At 41.0% G+C, this 22,916-nt stretch overlaps 1 long non-coding RNA gene across 1 annotated transcript in view; it reads right to left on the bottom strand.

Annotated features, from left to right (window-relative positions):
• Positions 1-4,279: 4,279 nt before the first annotated feature.
• The window catches only part of LOC141998970 (uncharacterized), a 54,929-nt gene continuing 36,292 nt past the window's right edge, over positions 4,280-22,916 (bottom strand). Inside the window, exons 2-4 of the long non-coding RNA XR_012641932.1 lie at positions 14,508-14,663; positions 13,707-13,817; positions 4,280-4,421 (exon numbers count right to left, since the gene is read on the bottom strand). This is a non-coding gene — a long non-coding RNA (uncharacterized LOC141998970). The remainder of the gene's footprint in view (positions 4,422-13,706; positions 13,818-14,507; positions 14,664-22,916) is intronic.

Consider the following 22,916-nt stretch of genomic DNA (forward strand, 5'->3'; position numbering starts at 1 on the left):
AGAGAGAATGTTACTTTAGATATTTATGGTAATATTTTCAAAACTGTCTGAGGGATTTTAACGCCTAATACCCAAACAGATTCTGCTCCCAATGAGTTCTGGTTGACCAGTTCTACTCGGAAAATATTACCTTGGAAATGGTTAATTACTTGGCTCCTTTCAGTCTCTAATCCCAGCAGTGGGCCAAATTGTGACCCCTTTTTCACCCATGAGACCCCACTGAAGTCAACGGAGGACAGAGCTTGACCCACTTTGTAAGTTACAGAAAGCAACTCTAGAAAATGAATAATACTGACATATATTTATGAGCTCCCATTAGCCTGGTGGTTATACTTACTGTAATAAGCACTCTTGTAGCTCATTGTGTCCCCTTCTGCACCTATTTTTTAAACATTAAAAGTTAAATTGAGTCTTGTTTAACATAGTTCATTGATGTGAATGTAGTGATTTTAAAAGTGATAGTATGGGTATTGAATCAATTTCACTCGTGGTTGGGACTGTGTTATCAGAATGTTTTGATATTTTGTTTTTGGTTTTTGTCTCGAATTACCTGGGTCCAGCTGAGTTTCAAATTGGATGTTGGCAGAACAAGGACCAATTCACACAATGACCACAGCGCTCCATTACAAAGTAAATATATATACCCACAACCTTTGGAAAAAGATCTTAGTTAGATTTCAACAGTTGGTCTAAATACGTGTTGTCTGACATTTCAATTTGAAGGAGTCATTGCTATAAAAGATGCTTTCAGAATTTCCAGTGAAAGGTTCACATTATTTACTCATTATTTTTATTCAGACAAGAATAGGGTACAGAAGCATTTTTGATGATTCTAAAATTGAGTGCTACTGATGCTGAATAGGCTGTTCTTTCCCTTCGCTTGTTTCTGTGCTTGCATCTGCTGTGGATATTGTTTTGAGCTGAACAATTCACCATGTTGCTTTGTCCTTCTCTTAGTATTTATTGCAAGCATTTATATGGCACTCGCAGATGTAGTAACAGCGTTACTTGGCTTCGAATTAAACAGAAAACAATTTCCCAAGTATCGTGATTTAGGGTAAGATTTTTCAAAAATACTTAAGAACCTGTGTCCCATTTTCAAAAGTGACCAGATTTTCAAAAGCATTTAGGTGCCTAAACGTGCAGGTCAGCACCTAGTTGTGCAGGCATTTGAAAATCCAACTCATTCCCATTGATCTTCTGGGTTTTGGTTGATCCAAACAAAACATCCCACTCGTTGAGTTTTTTTCAACATATGTATTTAGTTAATAAGTCCTATGGGCTATTTTACTTGAAATTCCATAGCCCCAGGAGCCTCCAGCAGTTTAATAAATTCACAGGCTACTCTTAATTCACCTAACTTCTGTGTGTGGGTGGTGGCTCCTCAGGACCCCACCCTTTGACGCACACCACGTCGAGCCATTTCCAAAAAGGTTGAAGCATGCTGTTTAATACATTATTAAAATATGCTCTTTATTTATAACACAGAATGAAAAGGATTGTCTCTATTTTTATCTTCCTGGGAGTTTAAAAATAAATAGCAGACCTGAATTATGCATTGAATAGTGTGTATAATGTATTGTTAGGGATTGAATCTGGCGTGTGCATCAGAGCTAACAGAACGAGGCTTATTTATAAAGTCTCAAAAAGTTCAGATTTGGTTCTCGGTTGCTCCTTTGCTGCCCATGTTACTAAAGTGGGCATTGTGCTGTTGCTGAACTGAAATGGAACTCATCTTGACTAGATTTTGAGATCTATATTTACAGTTAAGGTCTGCAGATGAAACAGAAATTAATGGATCCTCCACTACAGTTGATGGCATTCTATTGATTTGTATTAGCTGGCCATTTAGTTCCAACCTCAGTCTTGTTTAGGAGGCAAATAACATGATGTAGAACAAAGCATACATTTAAAAAAGGAAACACGGTCACGGTATCCTTTAAACTGGATACCAGTCAGAATGTCAGACACCTGATCCATATACATGAACTGCCTTAGCAACTTGCATCTAGTCAAGAAACATGTAACAACAAAGGTAAAAGCAGGCACCGAATTCACAGTGTTCCTCCAGAGATGAACTTCAGCTGAGTTACATCAATGAATTTCCCCAGTGTGGTATTCCAATGGAAGCTGCAACAGTATCTTAGCATTCTCTGTGAAAATGTACTGTACTGTTAGATATTTAGCTCTTCAGCTAAGACTCGTAGGCTCCTAAATGGAAATAAAAATCCATTCAGAGCTAGAGGTATTGCGGTTAGTTCTCAAACATGAGAGTTTTGCATGTTAAATAAATTGATCATTAAGGGAACTCAGCATTAGCCTAACTCCGCTCTCGCTGGGGTTATTGCTAAGCAGTTTTGAAAATCCCATCCTAAATGCCAAACATTAGATCTTGTCAGGAACTGCGGTTTTGTTCCCAGAAAAACAAAATCATCATTTTTGTTGACATTTCTCTTAATCTTTTGGTTTCTGGGATGCATTTTTTTTAATGAATACCCCAACATTTTGATGAAAAAGATGGGGTTGTATTGTTTAGTTGGGGGGGGGGGGTTGGTTTTGTTTTTGTTTTTGTTTTGTTTTTGTTTTTGTTTTGTTTTGGTTTTTTTTGCAAAAATTACTGCTTAGTCAAACCTCTTTTTTTTCAGGGGAGAACAGATTGGGGGAGTTGCAATGAAAAATTCCCAACCAGCTCTACCAAAGATGTAAGCAACTAGTAATTGATTATATCTTGCAGCAAAGTATTTTGTCATGACTCTCTTGCTTAGAAAAATTACCCATATTTGAATACTACTCCTTTCTACACATTCTATGACTAATAATAATCATTATTTTTAATTATCTCATTGATTTCAGTAGGATTTAGACCCCTGATCTCTTTCAGTGCCTTGTGGGATTTTTCAAAAGTGCATATCTGCATTTTTAAATACCTTTGAAAATCTGGCCCCAGGTGTTTAAGGGCTTGTTAGGGTTTAAAGGTCACAGTTGTGCTGCTGCAGTGCTTCAATATACACACACTCTGTGCCAACAGGAGTGATTCTTCTGTCAGTGCAGGAAAGCCACCTACAAGCTTAGGCAATGGGCAGGTCAACAGAAGAATTCTTCTGTCAGCCTAATGGTGTCTACATGGGGATTTAGATCATCTTAACTATGCTTCTCAGGGGTGTGGATTTTTCACACCCTGACAGATCCTTAAACCAACCTAATTTTCTAGTTTAGACCAGGCCTTGCTCCCCTTTGAAAGGGGGACCTAGGCTCCTAAGTCACTTGGGTGTGTTTCAAAATTATGCCCTCTGTCTTCAAATACAAATAGCATTATTTATTATTTATTAAAATGAATAATTGCCATTGTTCTATCTAGCATGCATCACCTGGATTCACATGCATCACATTTGGAAATAAAACCCCCACGAGCAAGCTATAAATATTTCAAAAGCAGAAAAAATTGAACAACTCTACTCCCTGAACTCTAGCCTTTGGCAACAATATAGGGAAATGTTTATTAGTAAATGATTTGCAAGAGAGAACAAAGCTTGTATAAAAGAGAGGAGAAAACTATTGTTGCTGGAAATTGAGTCCCAAAGCGTGTTCTGTATCCTATTGCTTTTCACCCTTTGATCTATATTTACAAATAGACTTAAAATGGCAGATTAGCAAAAATAGGAATGGAAAAAAGAAAAGTTCCCAACCACCTGGCTCACGAGCTCAATATCAAGTTCTGGTAAAGCCTTGGGTGGGTTAAAGTAGCAAGGGATTAGAAGGAATGAAGGATATTAATCCAGCTTTCCCCATAGAGGACAGGTTACATTTTCTGTTCCCATCAGCTGCAGTATAATTTTATATTTTCTATGCAAGAGAAGTTTTTGGATGGGGAAGTGCACATACTAACCACCCAAAGACGGTGGTGGCTGGCTACTACTTAGAGCTAATGGGATAATTTTAGAAAGAAATCTTGGAATAGTGGATGGAAAAATGACAGTCTAAGAACAGGGGCTGTCTTTCAGAAATCTGGAAATACATTTGTTTTTTCAGATCACTGCTTAGGTCCATGAACTGTGAAAAATAAGACTTATTTGGGGAGAAGGGGGTAAAATATGTCAGTGATTTGTGAGACATCAGAAGTTAATGATCCATTTTATTTCCAAATTGTTCTTAAATTGTGGAACCAGGCATTCGAAATGTAGTTATAGTAAAATAACATCCCATTCTGGCAGATACTGAAATGCATATTTTACATATATAAAAACACTGAGACCCAAGCCCACCAATCTGATTTTCGTAAGTGTGACTGCTGCTTCCCATCTTGATGTGTCTCCTTAGCAATGTGATGGTTATTTTGCATCACGTTCTCTGCTCATTTACACAGGTTTCCACACTTTCAAGAAACTCTGCGTGGTTCTTGTCCACTGAGTGTAACTGGCATGCTGCAAAAAAAGAGATATAGAGAGATGACCAATAATAGGGCTACTTCCTAAATATTCTGTTACTGCATGTAACTTAAGATGAAAGGTGTATTTTCATCTTTCATCTAAACATTAATATTTAAATATTTAGGTGTAATCTCTAAATATTAATGTTTTTTCTAAGGCAGAAGTTGCATTGATCATTTTCCCTTAGATTGTGATTACCTTGGAACAGGCATTCTTCTTGATTTGTCTGAAAAGTGCTTAACACATAGAATCATAGAATATCAGGGTTGGAAGGGACCCCAGAAGGTCATCTAGTCCAACCCCCTGCTCGAAGCAGGACCAATTCCCAGTTAAATCATCCCAGCCAGGGCTTTGTCAAGCCTGACCTTAAAAACCTCTAAGGAAGGAGATTCTACCACCTCCCTAGGTAACGCATTCCGGTGTTTCACCACCCTCTTAGTGAAAAAGTTTTTCCCAATATCCAATCTAAACCTCCCCCATTGCAACTTGAGACCATTACTCCTCGTTCTGTCATCTGCTACCATTGAGAACAGTCTAGAGCCATCCTCTTTGGAACCCCCTTTCAGGTAGTTGAAAGCAGCTATCAAATCCCCCCTCATTCTTCTCTTCTGCAGACTAAACAATCCCAGCTCCCTCAGCCTCTCTTCATAAGTCATGTGCTCTAGACCCCTAATCATTTTTGTTGCCCTTCGCTGGACTCTCTCCAATTTATCCACATCCTTCTTGTAGTGTGGGGCCCAAAACTGGACACAGTACTCCAGATGAGGCCTCACCAGTGTCGAATAGAGGGGAACGATCACATCCCTCGATCTGCTCGCTATGCCCCTACTTATACATCCCAAAATGCCATTGGCCTTCTTGGCAACAAGGGCACACTGTTGACTCATATCCAGCTTCTCGTCCACTGTCACCCCTAGGTCCTTTTCCGCAGAACTGCTGCCTAGCCATTCGGTCCCTAGTCTGTAGCGGTGCATTGGATTCTTCCATCCTAAGTGCAGGACCCTGCACTTTTCCTTATTGAACCTCATCAGATTTCTTTTGGCCCAATCCTCCAATTTGTCTAGGTCCTTCTGTATCCTATCCCTCCCCTCCAGCGTATCTACCACTCCTCCCAGTTTAGTATCATCTGCAAATTTGCTGAGTGCAATCCACACCATCCTCCAGATCATTTATGAAGATATTGAACAAAACCGGCCCCAGGACCGACCCCTGGGGCACTCCAGTTGACACCGGCTGCCAACTAGACATGGAGCCATTGATCACTACCCGTTGAGCCCGACAATCTAGCCAGCTTTCTACCCACCTTATAGTGCATTCATCTAGCCCATACTTCCTTAACTTGCTGACAAGAATACTGTGGGAGACCGTGTCAAAAGCTTTGCTAAAGTCAAGAAACAATACATCCACTGCTTTCCCTTCATCCACAGAACCAGTAATCTCATCATGTGAGCTGCTTCACTATAATAATAATAATTATATTTAATACTTTTCATTAGATTGGTTTCATTTCTTCATGAGATCATCATGTGGTTTCCACCATCTTAATCGTTATCTCACCATCGTCCCCACATACCAGAGAGTACATTGTTTTAAGAGTGGTACCAAATCCCATTAAATTACATGATTAAAATAGTATTACCACCAGTTGCTGTGGGTTAACTGCAACATTATCAGAGTTTGGTACAACTTTGAGAAGGATTCAACATTCTGCATGCTTTTCTGGATCTCTTGTGTCTGCCAGACTGGGTTGGAAGTCTCAAGAACAAAATAAAAAGCTTTTTCATGATATCTCTGTAATTTCTGTTTCTGATCCTTTTTGAACTCTTCAAAAGAAGACTTTAGTGCGCTATTCTGGTCCTAGGTAAACAATGGAAGTGGAAAAAACACATATATCCAAATATTTCACAACTTGAAGAAAGGTGTGTTTCTAAAAGTGAGAGAAGGTTCAGGTGTGGCGGGGTGGTCTTAATTTTTCCAAATGGGCATGCTTGCCTCGAAGGGTAATCCATTCCCCACAAAAAAGGAAAATCTAACGAAAACCACTTGCCCAGGGTGTTTTGAAAGGGTTTGAAGGGAAGACAGGAGGCGCTTTGTATCTTTCAGGTAACAATCTCTTGCAAAACCTAGATTGCAAATTCCAAAATATTTTTTTTTAAAGTTTTGTGCATAGTTTAGCCACACAATTGACACATGGCCTGATATTTCCAGCCATGTACGGCAATCTGTTTTAGCAAGGAGCCATGTTGGGCAGAGGGAGAAAAGATGATGATGCAAAAGAAATGTTGTTGTTAGACTCTGATTAATCAGGTTTTCCTCTACACTGTAAGGGTGAATGTCTTGTGCACAGGGGAAATGCTCCCAAGCAATATTCTGTTTCTACCATATATTGAACATTTCAATTTCCTTCCCCGTGAACATCTGCCCTTGTGCTTTCTGGTTCCTAGCATGTAGGTATCTAACAAAGCCATTTGATGACAATGTGTTTGGTACCTTTAGGAGATGCTTAGCCCCTAAAGCTGGGTGAAATGGTTTTAGACAAATAATTTGGCAAAAAATGCAGTTTTGGTTAACCCAAAACTAGTGGCGAACTTCACACGAGTATTTTAAGCTATTCACAATAAGAAGGATATGATAGTTCTGGTGCTTACCACCTTCATGAGCTTTATCCCCTGGTTAGGGCATTCACCAGGGGTGTGGGAGACTCAGCTTTGAATTTCTACTCTGGCACAGACCCAGAATAGACTTTTTGAATTCCTAGAAAATACCAAAAACATTCTAGTTCTGACGCAAGATGATTTTTTTTATTATTCCTACTATGTTTTGGAACTGCCACTGACCTGAAAAAATCAGTTATTCTCCCAGTTCTATTTAGCACCTAGCAGGATAAATCTTCACAGCTCCAAATGCTTGCTTTTTTTTTTAACTAAGATTCTGACTTTTGAACTATGTGAATTTTCCACTTGAAACCAGCTGATTTGTGCTAATGCCACAAAAGTTTTGAGTTCCCCAAACTGGTTCAATCTATCGGAGTCCAATAAACTTAAACTATCACAGCTGGAGAAGATTAGGAGCTGCCTAAATATAATGAGATGTGTGTATAGACTTCAAATTGTCATGCATTTCTCTGATTAACAACACAGAATTCAATTATTTCAACTGGGGTAAATGAAATGGAAAGTTCCATTCCAGAACTCCTTGCAACGACTAAAAAACTGTCAAGTTTATTCAGTTGTGCATGCTTAACATATGTGCTCCAATTGCCATATGCTAAATGCCTGATAGCAGACACTTTCATTCAAGGACAGACTACAGCGAGTAGGAGGAATGGAAACAGTTGTGTCAGGTGTCTAGCATAAAAACATTTTCTAGACGGCATCAACCTTTTAACTAAGCAGCAATATATTGGCCTTGTAATAATAGACAGAAAGAGCAAGACAGACAATAAAGAACAGTTTGAAATAAGGCTTCCAGTGTAGATTTCCAGCATTTTCATCATTTCATTTTCATTATGGATTATTTTTAATTATGATTTTTTTCCCTTCCAAAATGGTTTATGCCAGGGGTTAGGAATTATCCCTGTTCTATTAATTTAGATGGAATATATGGGTCAAAGGTGGTAACAACCCTGTCACTGCCCAACATTAAACAGTGTTAAACAAGGTCCAGGAGTTGGTATACAGGGACCTTAGGCTGCTTAGTATCATTACAATCATTTAACCTTTCATTAAAGGTCCAGAAAATAAGAGGAAATAGTTAAAGCATTTGAAAGGGAAAGTATTAATTAAGGCCTTAATTTTAACAACATTTCTTGTTCCTTTTCTCCAGAGATGTTTTTGGGAGGCAGAACACCTGGTTTGGCAGTTTTGTGGAGGGTAGTAAAGATGATAGTAACTGCATTTTGGGGGGAAAGAAAATTTGAGATGGGCTCCTGCTGTTGCTATAAAAACAGGTACTAGGGATTCAGCCATTAGCTGGTAGAGGTGGTGATGTCATTTGGATCCCTCCCTCTGGCCTATTCTGGTCAGGACATCTCTCAGGATCAGGATGATGAAGGCCAGGGTCACAGTGGGGTTGGCAGCCATGATAGGGAAGCTCACTCTAATAGTCCCCGTTCTTCTTTCTCTCTGTCGGTTCTTTCTTTAGGGACCGAAAAGGGAGCGATGGCTAAAATGGCCCATCCCCTCATTATTTTGTTCAGCAACAACAATTTTGGTTCATTAATTTCCATCTCCATATCATCTGGTTTTAACAAGCATAATTTCAACAGTCCTGGGATTAAATCAAAGTGGCCTTTTTTTAATTTAGACTAATCCAATTTCTCTGTCTGGTTTTCTTGCACCCATTCCCATCAACATCTGTTACTCTAGGTTATTGGGACATTTTATGAACTTACATTCACTTTTTACAGCTAAACTCACAATTAGGGTAAATGTTGTAGGCCCAGTTATCACAACATACTTGACCTGACTCATCCCTACTTTATTTCTCATCGGTTTTCTGTTAATTTCTGCTAACAGGTACTTTCCAGACTAGTGCTCATGTTCATCACTACATGCACTCTTCAGGCCATTGCCTTTCTATGGATAAGAAGCAGAGAGTCTGCTTTTGGGCCTTGTTATCCTCATTATCCTCATTTCTGTTCCTAAATAGCGAGGCCAAAAAATGTCAGACTTATCTGCCTAATGTTACATGCGAAATCTGTTTCATGTACAGCATGCTCCACCAGAGCTAATGGAAATTTTCTGTGCTCCTCTCTCCAAGTTCCATGCAAGATGCTACATAATCCATTTCTAGTTACCAAAATAAGTGATCTGCTTTTCAGAGATGCTGCATGTTCACAGCTCCCACAGAACCCAGATAACTTCTGTAGATGTTTAAATGTGGAGTGAGAAGCATACATTTAGGTACCTATGTCTGAAAATTCTGGTCCATGACTTTCTCTCAGAAATATTATGAGTCAAAATTTCAGTTATAACCTAAGATAAAGAAAAGGAGGACTTGTGGCACCTTAGAGACTAACAAATTTATTTGAGCATAAACTTTTCGTGATGCATCCGATGAAGTGAGCTGTAGCTCACGAAAGCTTATGCTCAAATAAATTTGTTAGTCTCTAAGGTGCCACAAGTCCTCCTTTTCTTTTTGCGAATACAGACTAACACGGCTGCTGCTCTGAAACCTAACGTAGGCATTTATTCAGCCTCCATTACCATAGCATCTGAACACCTCACAGAATTGAATGCATTTATCCTGACATCCAGCCTATGAGATGGGGAAGTGTCTTCTATTTTATAGATGGGAAACTGAGGCACAGAGAGTAAGTGACTTGCTTTAGGTCACATAAAGTCTGTGGCACAGTTTGCAATAGAACCCGAATCTTCTGAGCCCCGCACTGGCTCCCTAACCACTGAATCATCCTTCATTTCACCAGCTGCTGTATAAGCCTCTGTCCTTTCTGTCTACAAGCACAGTCTTTGTGAATGGGCTCCAATGGGTAATGTCATGCAAATGGACAGGCTGAAAACAGGAGTTTTGCCTCAGCCAGAACAGAGTAAAACTGAAATAAGAACTTGTGGCATTTTACCCACAAGTAGGAAGCCAAGGTCTCCACCCTGAGAAACTTGAAATGGACAACTTGACAAGACATGGGATAAATACTTATATAATGCTGTACGTGGTGTGACATGTTACCCATTACTGAATTCTCGAAGCACCTCTCTTATCTTAGGCAGATAGAGTTGTGCCCATTCTACAAATGAAGAAACAGGCAGGGAGTGGCTGGGTAGCTTGCCCAAAGCTGAGAATCAAGTCATTAGAACTTGGGTCTTCCCAGAGATCTGTTCACTGGTCAAGTGATACAGCAATATTAGACAACATTCACAGGCAAATGAGGGTCCTCTCTTCTTTGCAGGGAGTCAGGGTAAGGAAAGAAGAAACTGATCACTGATGAGGGGGAAAAAATAAATGCCAGGTTGGAGATAAGTGTTCAAAAATAAGCAAGGACAGCTGTGGTGCTACACCCAATGGCAACCATGAAAAACAAAGCTGTAAAATAAATACGCACAAGGGGAAAGGTTAGGCGATTGCTGCTTTCTGCAAAAGTGTGACAGTAGCCCATGTAACACTGCTCTTGTTTCACAAAAGAAAAAGAGCTGGTTGCTACTCTGCACCGCTGCTTCTTGTGAAATGTCAGCAGCACTATGAATAGGTGACATGGCTTGGATAAAATAAGAACTGATTTGAATCTTCACCCACTGCGTCTCTAGCTGTTTGTCTATGTAACTCTCTGTCTTTCTGCCTGCACTTATAAGGCTTTAGCCACTGTACAGTGTAGGTGCAATATACAATGTTACAATAAGCACAATAGCCAGACTTCAGTGGTTAAATGTGCCTCTTGCTTCTGGTTGCAGCCGGAAGCGGAAGTTACAACACTACAGGAAAGATTAGTCTGCATATTCCCAGGCTGCATAGACAATGGGGAGGCACTGTGAATTATGGAAGGAGGTACATATTCTGGTGGACCAGGGTAACAGAGATAGTTCAGATAAATTAAGGTGACGCATCAAAACTGACTAGACACTTCAACCCTTTGGAGACTAATCCCTGATTAGATTCTTAGTATATGGGCCATCTCCTCTTAAGCCTTGCTTGTTGCCTTTTCCTAGGAAACATGCTTGAGATGTGAATGAAGACTAAGTGTAGCTTAGTCCTGTGCTACCAACCAAACTATAGGAGAACTTTTGCCCTCAGTGAGCCCATGGTGCTCATCATTTCAGGTGAGTGTCATTCACCACCTTATTTCTTTTCTCCAGCGGAACAAGTGCTTCAATAACTTGTACGCTACTAGCTAAAATATTATGAAGTCACCATCAATGGAAGTTTAGCCTAAAGAAGAATTGCAGAGTTGGGCCTTAATGACTTGTTCTGCAGTCTTCATCCACCCTGTAAGCCGGTGGTGGGCAACCTGTGGCCCATCAGGGTAATCTGATTGTGGGCCGCGAGACATTTTGCTGACGTTGACTGTCCACAGACGCGGCGCCTCACAGCTCCCAGTGGCCGTGGTTCGCCGTTCCCGGCCAATGGGAGCTATGGGAAGCGGTGTAGGTCATCAGCCACCTTGACCTCAAATAAAGCTGAGTTCTGTGCAGAGAGATACTATTGCTCAAAACAAAGATTAGAAAAGGAACTCTTGTCACTTAGAACGACAACTGTCTTATTGCAGCTGTTGAGACAAAAGTACCCTGTCCATCAGGGCAGATGTCGTTATTCTGATTCCAAATACTATATGATAGTTGAGTTCTTTGGTTGTTAACTGACAGAACAGTATCTTATCCTAAGGCCCCAATTCAGTCAAACATCTAAGCATGTTCATAAATTCATCCCTGTTCAGTACAGCACATAAGTACATGCTTAACTTTAACCGCTTGCTTAAGTCACATTGAAACTTAAGAAGGTGGCTAAAGTTTGACACATGCATAAGTAGGTTGTCTTATTAAAAGGATCAACTACTGAACCAAGGGCAATATTAATTTCATTAGACTTTTTAAAATAAATCTTTATGGCTATGAAAGTGGCAAGGGCCAATTTCAACTCCAGCTGAACTTTCCTATTGTCTGTACACTGGAATTAATTTTTAGAATAGGATAGGCAGAAGGCAAATCTGCAAATGATCCGAGCTTCTTTACTTTTTTACTGCTTCACACCTGGTGCTAAATCAAAGAAAATAACCATTTGTAAGAATAACCTATCAATGAGTCTCAGTTATCTGAATGGCTCCGCTGTCATCTGTAGAGGTTTCAAGAGCTTTTAGCACTTATCAAAAACCCCTAGATGTGCCCCCTCCCTATTGTATTACTATTCAAATGAAAATACCTTAACATCTGAAATTTTTATAGACCTGTATTGGGATCCTTTTTGTTTTGTGCACCACTTGCACCAGAATCTATTTTTTATGAAGCTGTGGCCATAGTTTCATTTTGTCATACAATGTAAAATAAATCAGTTTTGCCTGGAGCCTTAATTAAGGGCAGGAACACAGTGTTTGTTTGTCCATTAAAAAAACGGTATGAGCTGACGAGTAATTTTGTTCACTGAATAAAAATTGGGGAAAATGCAGCATGACATTGTTAGTTTTATCATGGAAAATATTTCTCTTGCTAGTGGTGTTCTGTTAAATTGGCAGCTTCGTCAGGTGCTCCTTAACTGGACACCACATCAAAGTCAAATTAGAAGGCCGTGGTTTTATAGATTCGCAACCATGATAATCAACAATAACAACATTAATGAAGTCCCTGGGGTCACTTTGTGTAGCTATTACAAATTCTTGGTCTTGGGTGGTGCAGATGCTTCATTCCTACTGCACATAATTGAGGAAAGATACTCAAAGCTGTTACTTAGTCATGGATCGCTCTACTTGAGAAGGCATGAAAGCAGTCATGATTCCCTGTAAATGAAAGTTAAAGGGGGCTGTGCACCTCCCAGAATATGCAAGGTCAGCTCCTGTGTCTCCAAAATGAGGACCTATATTGATACCCAGGTGCAGCTGGGAGAAATGTTTCAACTGAAACATTGTTTTTTCCCCAGCAAAAAAATGCAGAATTGGCAAAAACAAAATATTTTGTGAACTCATGTCAGCTTAACCAAATTGTTTCAGTCAGAAGAGAAACCTAAAAAACCTAAACCAGGGATCGACAACCTTTGGCACGCGGACTGCAGGGAAATCTGCTGGCAGGCTGGGACGGTTTGTTTACCTGCAGCGTCCGCAGGCTCGGCCGATCACAGCTCTCACTGGCCGCGGTTCAACGTCCCTGGTCAATGGGGGCTGTGGGCAGTGGCACGGGCTGACGGATGTGCTGGCTGCCGCTTCCCACAGCCCCCCTTGGCGTGGAACGACAACCACGGCCAGTGAGAGTTGCAATCAGCCGAACATGCGGACGCTGCAGGTAAACAAACCGTCCCATGCCAGCGGATTTCCCTACAGTCTGCATGCTAAAGGCTGCCGATCCCTGACATAAAGATATCGTTTTGACATTTTTGAAACCACACATTTCATTTTTTAATTCGAAACCCTTTTTTATTTTGTAACTTTCTTTAATTTTATTTAAAAAAAATAAAATAAAATTCTGAAGGTCAGAATGAAACATGTCATTTCATTCAACCCAAAACAGTTGTTTTCTTTTTTAGAATTGCCAGGGAACTGAAAAAAAAATTGTTATTCAAGCAGCTCCATAAGCAGGTGTAGCAACCTTCTTCCAAATGCTACCTCAGGCAAATGGGACTCACCTTGCCCTCACCATCCACAAAGATGTGGATTTCAGGAATGGGCTATCCCAGTGCAGGACACGGCCACTGGTGAACCTTCTTCCACTCACTGAAGACATCATTCCAGTGATCCTGTAATAGTCAATTACCAGTACATTTAAGGGCATGATATTCAGAGGTGCTGAGCATCCACAGCTCCCATGAACTTGAAATGTATCTGCAGATGGTCGGTGTGACAGGTTAATCTCCTGGACAAACCTTACTGAATTCAGTTTAAGTATTTTAAGAGTTCATCGCATTAAAAATTCAGATGTTTATGGACTTTTGAGGGAGTGTATGTGGTTCTGTGAGGGAGGGGTGATCACTGCCCTCCAGGAACAGTTGGGGGTAGTTAGGCAAATTCACTCAGGTTGTACCATCCCAAGAGAGGTACCACCAACTGGAGAGGGGCTTGGATATACTGAGTCAAACTGGATTTTCCAGGGACCAGCAAAGGCTTGTTGGTTAAATAGCCTGAGTTAAAACTGAGTCGGGGCCTTCTTTCTGATCCAGCTACTGGGAAGAGCCCTTGGCCTAAGGTGGGCCTCAATTCTTAGGGAAGGTTTGGAAGGTCTTTTGGCCACTGAGGCCCCATATGATTAGGGGCCTTGTTCTGAGTGAAAGCTATGATGAACTTGTAATCACAAAAAAAACACCCTGTGTGGGGTTTGAAGGACCAATCACCAACCTTGCTGGAGTGAGGGGGTGATCTCTGGTTATCTTATTAGGATGTGTGTAGATTCTTTTTATTATTTTAATATATTTTCTCTGTAACGGTTTTACCTCAAGAAGGAATGAGCTTGCTTGGAAAGAACCGTGTGACAACTTCACTGTGTAATTACGCTGTGTACTGTCTCTGTGGAGAGAAGTGAAGCATCCTGGTTAAGCAGCTTGTCCTTTGCTGAAGAACCACACTGAAGGCAGGGAACTGTAAATAACCTGGTGAGAAGGGAGAGAGGTGGGTCTCGGTCAAGAGAAGTGAAAGCTGAGGAGCCTGGAGCCACATGTGCGTGCCCGTTCTGAGACATAGAAGACGAATACAGTTGCAGTTGCCTTGAACTGTGACCGTCAGCATCTCTAAAAATCAACCTGAGGGTGCAACAAACTGCCTGAGCCAGTAGTTATAATGAGCAACAGCAAGCAAATATATGAAAATCCCCAACCAGCTACCTAATATGCTATCTGACAAAATTCCTTCCCAGAAACAGGCATTGGCAAGGGACATCATTCAGGTCTCCTAGAATCACTCCATGTATTATTAGCGCACTGTTGTTGGTGCTATTTCAGAATTTCCAGTACACCAACTGATAATTTTAGTCAGTACGGTCAGAAGGAATACCACCAATAAACTATTTTAGTGTTAAGTACATCAGCAGTTGCTAATACTGTACTTTACAAGGCTCAACTAAGCTGTCAGTTTGCAAAATAAAACCAAACACCGTATTTAACCTACATACTTGTGCTTAGAGTATATGAAAAATGTGTTTTATTTTCCATAGAGAGAAATCTTTGCTTGCTGCAGTTGATGGGTGTCAGCAATTGTGGTTAGAGGCATGTAAATGTTGTGTTGATAAATACGTTTTGCGAGATTCATTGTTCGACATGTGACAAAAATGCAGTTTGCTGTATTGTAACTTGATTAAATTTTAACCTTGCCAAAACAAAGAGAATATGCAAGAAAAATGGTATAAAGTAGGTTGTAATTCTGTAACAAGGTTTTATAATTGTCTAGATTCATGGGTGATATCTTAGCCCCATTGAAATCAGTGGGAGTTTTGCCGTTGACAAAAATTGCCACTCCTTTCAAGAAAGTGTACCTTTCCCATGCAAATTTTCATTTTGTCAAAAAAACCCAAACCAGTTCTACTTTTATGCTTTAAAATAATACATCCAAAGGAAACATTTTTTGAAAAGCATCCATCTAAACACACCTGTGTATACCAAAGGGTATGTCTACACTGCAATTAGAAACCTCCAGCTGGCCCATGCCAGCTGACTTGAGCTTGCAGGTCTTGGGCTAAGGAGCTGTTTAATTGTAGTGTAGATGTTTGGGCTCAGGCTGGAGCCTGGCCTGTAGGACCCTGAGAGGTGGGAGAGTCCCGGAGCTCGGGCTGCAGTCCAAGCCCAAATATCTACACCTCAACTCACCCCTGTGAGCCTGAGCAGTTGCATGGGCCAGTGACTGGTATTTAATTGCAGTGTAGTCATATCCTCAGAGCACATGTATTCTAAGTCTTGACCCACACTTGAAACTTGAAAGCAGTAGGTCAGACTAGATCATCACAATGATAGTCCCGTCTCGCCTTGGAATCTATGAATCTTGTACTTTTTGCACAAGCAATGAAAACCTTTGAATTCAAAAGGCATCTCAGTTTGTTAACTATATCAGGAACAAAACGAAGCATGCACAATTCTAGTTAACTTTCAGTGGCAATTTTTTCATGTGTCTGAGGGGAGTCTAGAGCCCTAAGACTTTAAACAGTGTCTTGGACTACACAGTGCCATGGCAATGAGACTGAAAATATGGCATGTCACAAACTGCAATGATGAGAGGCAGTATTGGCATGATCTGGCTGAAAAGGAATCATCAAGCTGGATGCTGCTTTAGAGCTTGATCCAAAGCTTATTAAGTCAACAGGAGTCTTATCCACTGGGCTTTGGATGATAGAATTATAGGACTGGAAGGAACCTCGAGAATTCTTCTAGTCCTGTCCCCTGCCCTCAAGGCAGGATGAAGTATTATCTTAAGCCATCCCTGACATGTGTTTGTCTAACCAGCTCTTAAAAACCTCCAATGACAGAGATTCCGCAACCTCTCTAGGCAATTTATTCCAGTGCTTAACTACCCTGAAGTTTTTCCTAATGTCCAATTTAAGTCCATTGCTTCTTGTCCTATCCAATTTTTCTTCCTCCTTGTAACAACCTTTTATGTACTTGAAAACTGTCCCCCGTCAATCTTCTCTTCTCCAGATGAAACAAACCCAATTTTTTTCAATCTTCCCTCATAGGTCATGTTGTCTAGACCTTTAATCATTTTTGTTGCTCTTCTCTGGACTTTTCTCCAATTTGTCCACATCTTTCCTGAAATGTGGCACCCAGAACTGGACACAATACTCCAGTTGAGGCCTAATCAGTGTGGAATAGAGTAGAAGAATTACTTCTCATGTCTTGCTTACAACACTCCTGCTAATACATCCCAGAAAGATGTTTGCTTTTTTTGCAACAGTGTTACACTGCTGACTCATACTTAGCTTGTGGTCCAGTATGACCCCCAGATCTCTTTCCACAGTACTCCTTCCTAGGCAGTCATTTCCCATTTTGTATGTGTTCAACTGATTGTTCCTTCCTAAGTGGAGTACTTTGCATTTGTCCTTATTGAATTTCATCCTATTTACTTCAGATCATTTCTCCAGTTTGTCCACATCATTTTGTATTTTAATTCTATCCTCCAAAGCACTTGCAACCCCTCCCAGCTTGGTATTGTCTGCAAACTTTATAAGGGTACTCTCTATGCCATTTTCTAAATCATTGATGAAGATGTTGAACAGAACCAGACCCAGAACTGATCCCTGCCAGACTCCACTTGATATGCCCTTGTAGCTTGACTGTGAACCACTGATATCTCCTCTCTGGGAAAAGTTTTCCAACCAGTTATGCACTTACCTTATAGTAGCTCCATCTAGGTTGTATTTCCCTAATCTGTTTATGAGGTCATTAGAGACAGTAACAAATGTCTTACTAAAGTCAAGATGTACTACATCTACCGCTTTCCCCCCATCCACAGGGCTTGTTACCCTGTCAAAGATCATCATGCCCTTTATTACTACCATATAACACAGCTCAGTCACTCCTGTGTATTAATTCTGCTGCTATAGATGTGTTCCAATTCTGATGACTTTTTTATTATTTCCAATACTCCTGAAGGGGCATAGGCAGGAATATTACTAGTTAAAAATGTTTTGGATCCATTTGTGCTGTACATGACAAGCTTAAAAACAAGTCACCAGAATTTCTCTTCCAGCCATCACTGGAGTGCGAGTTGGACTAGACCGTGTTCCTGCCAAACTCAAAGCTACAGGGCCTTACTGTTTTGGCGAAGAGTACAAACAATTTCCATTGTGCTGTTCAGGGGGGAAAGTATATACAAAGCTGTTGAATCTTGCAGTTTTATGTGTTTTCATTTGGCAGATGGAAACCGTAAGCATTGAACAAATCTGTTTATCTAATAGGTCAAATTTCTGATGTATTTTAGCAAGTGAAAGTCATCATTAGTGCGTCCATTCCTTTAAAAGTGTGAACCAGTTCATGCGGAACAAAGAACAGAAAGCTAACGGTGGTGGAATACAGCCTGCCAAAGGCAGGATCGCTTTATAATCTATCCATTTCTTCCAATGTCTTTGAAAAGCATCATTACAACTGTATACATCTTCCTAATTTATCTCTGGCCATCACCTCCGAGTTTATCTGATAAAAGCTCTTTTGTTTCATTCTTATTAATCTTAGCTCCTCATCTATTCCGGGTTCTGACGCTGCTGCCGTCACAGTGGTCTTTGAATGCACCATAACACTCGTGATTCAATATAGAGCACAGGAGTGGGACTCGGGTTATGTTAGAGTGACCAAATAGCAAGTGTAAAAAATCGGGACAGGGGGTGGGGGGTAATAGGTGTCTATATAAGAAAAAGCTCCCAAAATCTGGACTGTCCCTATAAAATTGGGACATCTGGTCACTCTAGGTTATGTCTATGCTGCGAGCTAGGAGCATTGCTCTTCTGCTGGTGTGCACATGCTCGCCGTTGTGCTCCTCAAGCTAGCGGGAGTATAAATAGCAGTGTAATCGCAGTAGCATGGCAGCGGATGCATGGCTGAGCTGTGCCAAGTACAACCTCACCTGAGTCCATTGGGTGTGCATTCAGCTTGGTTTAGCTGTGCCTCCATTGCCCTGCTATCAATACTCTCGCTAGCACGATGAGCGCAAATGTGAGTGAGTGTGTACAGTCGCAGGGGAATCACACCCCTAGCTGCTTGTGTAGACGTAGCTTCAGAAGACTCGGGTTCTACTCCTGGTTCTGTCATTGGCCTGCTGGGTGATCTTGAGCAAGTCACTTTACCCCCATCTGTGCCTCAGTTTCCCCATCTTTAAAATAGGGATAATTATATTTACCTACCTCCTTTCTAAAGCACTTTTCCATATACAAATGGAAGCCCTATATAAGAGGTAGGCATTATTTATTATTTCTCTGTAGTGCCTAGAAGCTGCAACTGAGATTGGGACCCTTCACTGCTAGGCACTATACATTCATATGCGTAGCAAGACAGAGTCCCTGTGCTGAAGAGCTTACTATCTATGTGGACAAGGTAGACAAAGGGAAGGATGATCCATGTTTATTTTATGGATCAGAAACTGAGGCACAAAGAGATTGAGTGACTTGACCAAGATCACACAGGAAATCTGTGGCAGAGACAGCAATTCAATTTAGATCTCTTTGATCCCCAGTCCAGCACTTGAACCTGAAAACCATTAAGAAGCCATTTGTAGATTTCAAAAAATAACACACAGCATTTTCCATCCATATGTATTCAAGTTTTTTTCAGTGAGTCTGATTCAGCTCTCTTCACATTCCTTTGGGTTTGTTTCCTGGGTATAGTTTATAGAGCAAGTTTTACGAGAACAAATGCTTGCACATTACAAAGTGAGTTCCAATACTGGCACCAAACCATGCTCGCAATCATTCAGTCCATTAGCAGACAAAATATAGCACGTGAAATCCTGGTACCATTGAAGTCAGTGGTGAAACTCCCATTGACTTCACAGCATCTAGGATTTCACTCTATGGGACTTACAAGACCATTTGCTAACTAAGGGGATACACACTTACTCTTGGCCAAGCTCATTGCTCACCCCAGAAGCTCCTTTCATTCCTCCATTCCCCACCCCTCCCAACAAGCTGTGATCACCCTTTTGTCCCCTTCTATTTCAGAGACTCTGCAAACCAACCTTCCTTTGTACCGAGGGCTCTGTGCATACCCCATTCCACTATGCCATATGCCAGAGGTCTGTGTGCCTCTCATTCATCCCTGTCCCCATACCGGATCCTCTATTCTCCCCCACCACCAAGGATCCTGTGGGAATCCTTGTTCTCTCCTTCCCCTATGCCAAGGCCTCCTTGTACCTCCCCCCAACACGATGGTCCCCCATTGTCCCACCCCATGCCAAGGGGTCTTTGTGCCTCTCATGGTAACCCACCACTATTTCAGTTTTTTCCTGTTGAGAAAAAAGGGTCATTCAGAGTGTCAACATGTTAAACTCTATTGGGAGGTCTCAGGTCGGGCAGATTTGGGGCTGGGAATTTCTTTTCTGTCAAAAGAGATTTCAACTCTTCATCCCAATTGTGGATAGTTAAACATTTCAAAATCTCCGTTTTTTCCCCTGGCACATGGGAACTGTTTCTCAGTCAGCTCTAACTGCAATGCTGGAAGGTGTAAATGTCTGCCATCACCAGGTCCATCGATCTATATACATTAAAGATGGTAACCAGATGTCAGAGACTGTGTGTGTCCCCCCCCTTTCCTCCTTCTAATTTTCCAATTTTCACCAAAATCAACAAGGTACTTCTTTGCTGAGAACATTTCTTGAAATTATGGAATTGGACTGCAGTGTTCAATTGTTATCCCATTACAAATAGAGAAATGACATCAAGTGGAGTGTAGGGCTTTGCAAGCTCAGCCAATGAAACATCACAACTCAGATTTAGTGCAAAACCTGTCAAAAATGCCTAATTGACTCTGGAGCCTCTGGCCCAGACTTGTAAAGGTATTTAGGTGTTGCTCTGCTCAGCATTGCAGCACTTAACTGATTTAGGAGCCTAAGTCTTATTTCCCAAAGTTACTTGGATACTTAGGAGCCCAAATGCCATTTACTTTCAATGAGATTTAGGTTCCTAAGCGCCTAGAGACAAGATTTTCAAATATATTTTGGCATCTACATGTGTAGCTAGGAAACTACTGGGATTTTCAAAAGCATTTAAGCTGCATAGATGCTGTTGAAATCTTTATCCTTTGAATATTCATCATCAGTACATAAGGTAAACATATGTTATATTCATCAAATAATGTATACTTTTGAGACAATCATAAGCTGGTTACAGATGAGGTACAAACAGAAAAGTAAAGAAATTCTGTAGCTTGCTGCAGGTCCATTAAGTTCCCTGAACGATCAAATCTCTTTCAAATAACAAAACAGATCCTGATCATAGGTTTGGGTGTAAATTCAGACTTGTGCACAGATGTAAATGATTATAAGATTCAAGCCAGTGAAGTATCAGGCCCAAGGTAAGTTTCAAAAATGTCCCTGACTGTGTCAGTACTGTGGGTTCAGAATTCCTTCAGACATTCCCTTTATAACTCTTCCTTAGTACCGAGTTAAGAATCCCAGTAATGCACTTGCTCTCTAGTTTTATGGTGAATTGCAAATGTCAAATGTCTCTTCCTACTGGAACTATAAACATACACTGACTTGCCGCCCCAGCCCATTAGAATTGATCATTTAATTCATCCCCAAAGCTGTTGTCCATTAGCAGTTTCTTAAGCTAAAGGGTGTTTTGCAACACTCCAGTCTAAATAATGAAAGGGGAAAATAACATAATTATGTGCTGACATTCTGAGTTATTTTATAATCCACTTTTATCTCTGACACTCCTTCCCCTCCCCAGCTATGCTATTCCCGTCTCTGCTCTCTCGCATCAGATCCTGTCCACACCCTGCAATCCCAGCAATATTCACCCATCTGATTTAGAATGGAATGGATCATCCTTATAATAGAGAACATGCTGCCCCTCAGATCACAGGTGAAGAGAATCGAACGTGCAGCAGCCGTTCCCTGGCTGTTCTCACTCACACACTGCCAGGATTTGCTCCCAGAATTAATTCCCTCCCCCCACCCCGCTCCACCCACATTCCGCCTTTATATTTATTAGGGGCATTCATTTAAAACAGCAACAGAAGACGGCAGTGTGTTAAATCAGTGGTTTGTAAACCATGAGGTACGTTCAATGAGGCCACTGGAAGAATCCAAGGCAGGGATTTAACCCAGGAGTTCGGAATCTAGAAGTATGAGCTTTGACTGTCTGTGCTGAACAAGTAGCTTCATCAGTGCAGCAACAGCAGCGGACTCAAAAACTTCTGTATGGGGTCTAGCTGAAGGTGTGGGACAAAGAACCCGCTATGGTGGCATGGGTTACACAGTCCTCCTTGCTGGGAAAGCTCGTCCAGAGCTTTGGACATCCACCGCAGTTCAAGTCCCCTCGTACAACCCCTCCAGAGGTGTCATTCCCTATCAGTTGTGTTACACCTGGGCTACCAGTGAGACAATGAGGCATTTTCTGGGATCCATAGATTGTTGCCTTGGGATTTGGGAGGAGAAGTGGGCCCATGAAATAATCTCTTTTAAGAAATGGTTTGCAGAGCAGGAAAGCTGGAGGATTCCTGGTCCAAGAGAATGCAGTAGTAATGCTGTTGTAGATTGTACTGCTTAGCACTATTCCTGCAGGATTTTTTTTCCCCGTAGGTGTGGTTGGTAGATTTGTGAGACATTCCATGGTTTCTCTCTTGCAGTGGCTCTGTATTAATATTTTCTTTGTTACAAATCCACATGGAATGAATCACTGGGTTTCTCTTTGTTTTGAGGTTCCAATGAACCTACAAAACTAAATCACAACCCAACTGGAACCATTATATTTTGCCTGGCTTCACAACATCACCATGTGAAACTGCGAACATGAAATTGCAACACTGTATGATAAACTGGCTCAGGTTAGCTTTAGAAACCTTAACTGATTTCCAGTGCACCCGATCTGCGTTTGAAATTTGCAACAAACCCAAAGCCAGTCTGATAGCTTCAGATAGTTTGGACCAGAAAGCATCCAAAATGTGAGGTCTGCGGTACTTATTTACTTGTAAATCTACCAATCAGCTGCCCATGCCAGCACTCATTGAAGTCATAGGCATTTTCCCATGCTCTTCAGTTGGAATGAGAGCATGCCCCAAACCAGAAATTAATAGTATGCACTATAAATAATGTAAAGCAATTTCACAAAGTTTGTCTTTCCCTATAGATTCTGTTTTAATCCTTACTCAAAGGAGTTTGGTATTTACTGGCATGTATAGCGACTGTCAAAAATGTCAGTGAATTGG

The sequence above is a fragment of the Natator depressus genome, chromosome 14, assembly GCF_965152275.1.
Source record: "Natator depressus isolate rNatDep1 chromosome 14, rNatDep2.hap1, whole genome shotgun sequence".
Taxonomy (NCBI): Eukaryota; Metazoa; Chordata; order Testudines; family Cheloniidae; genus Natator; species Natator depressus.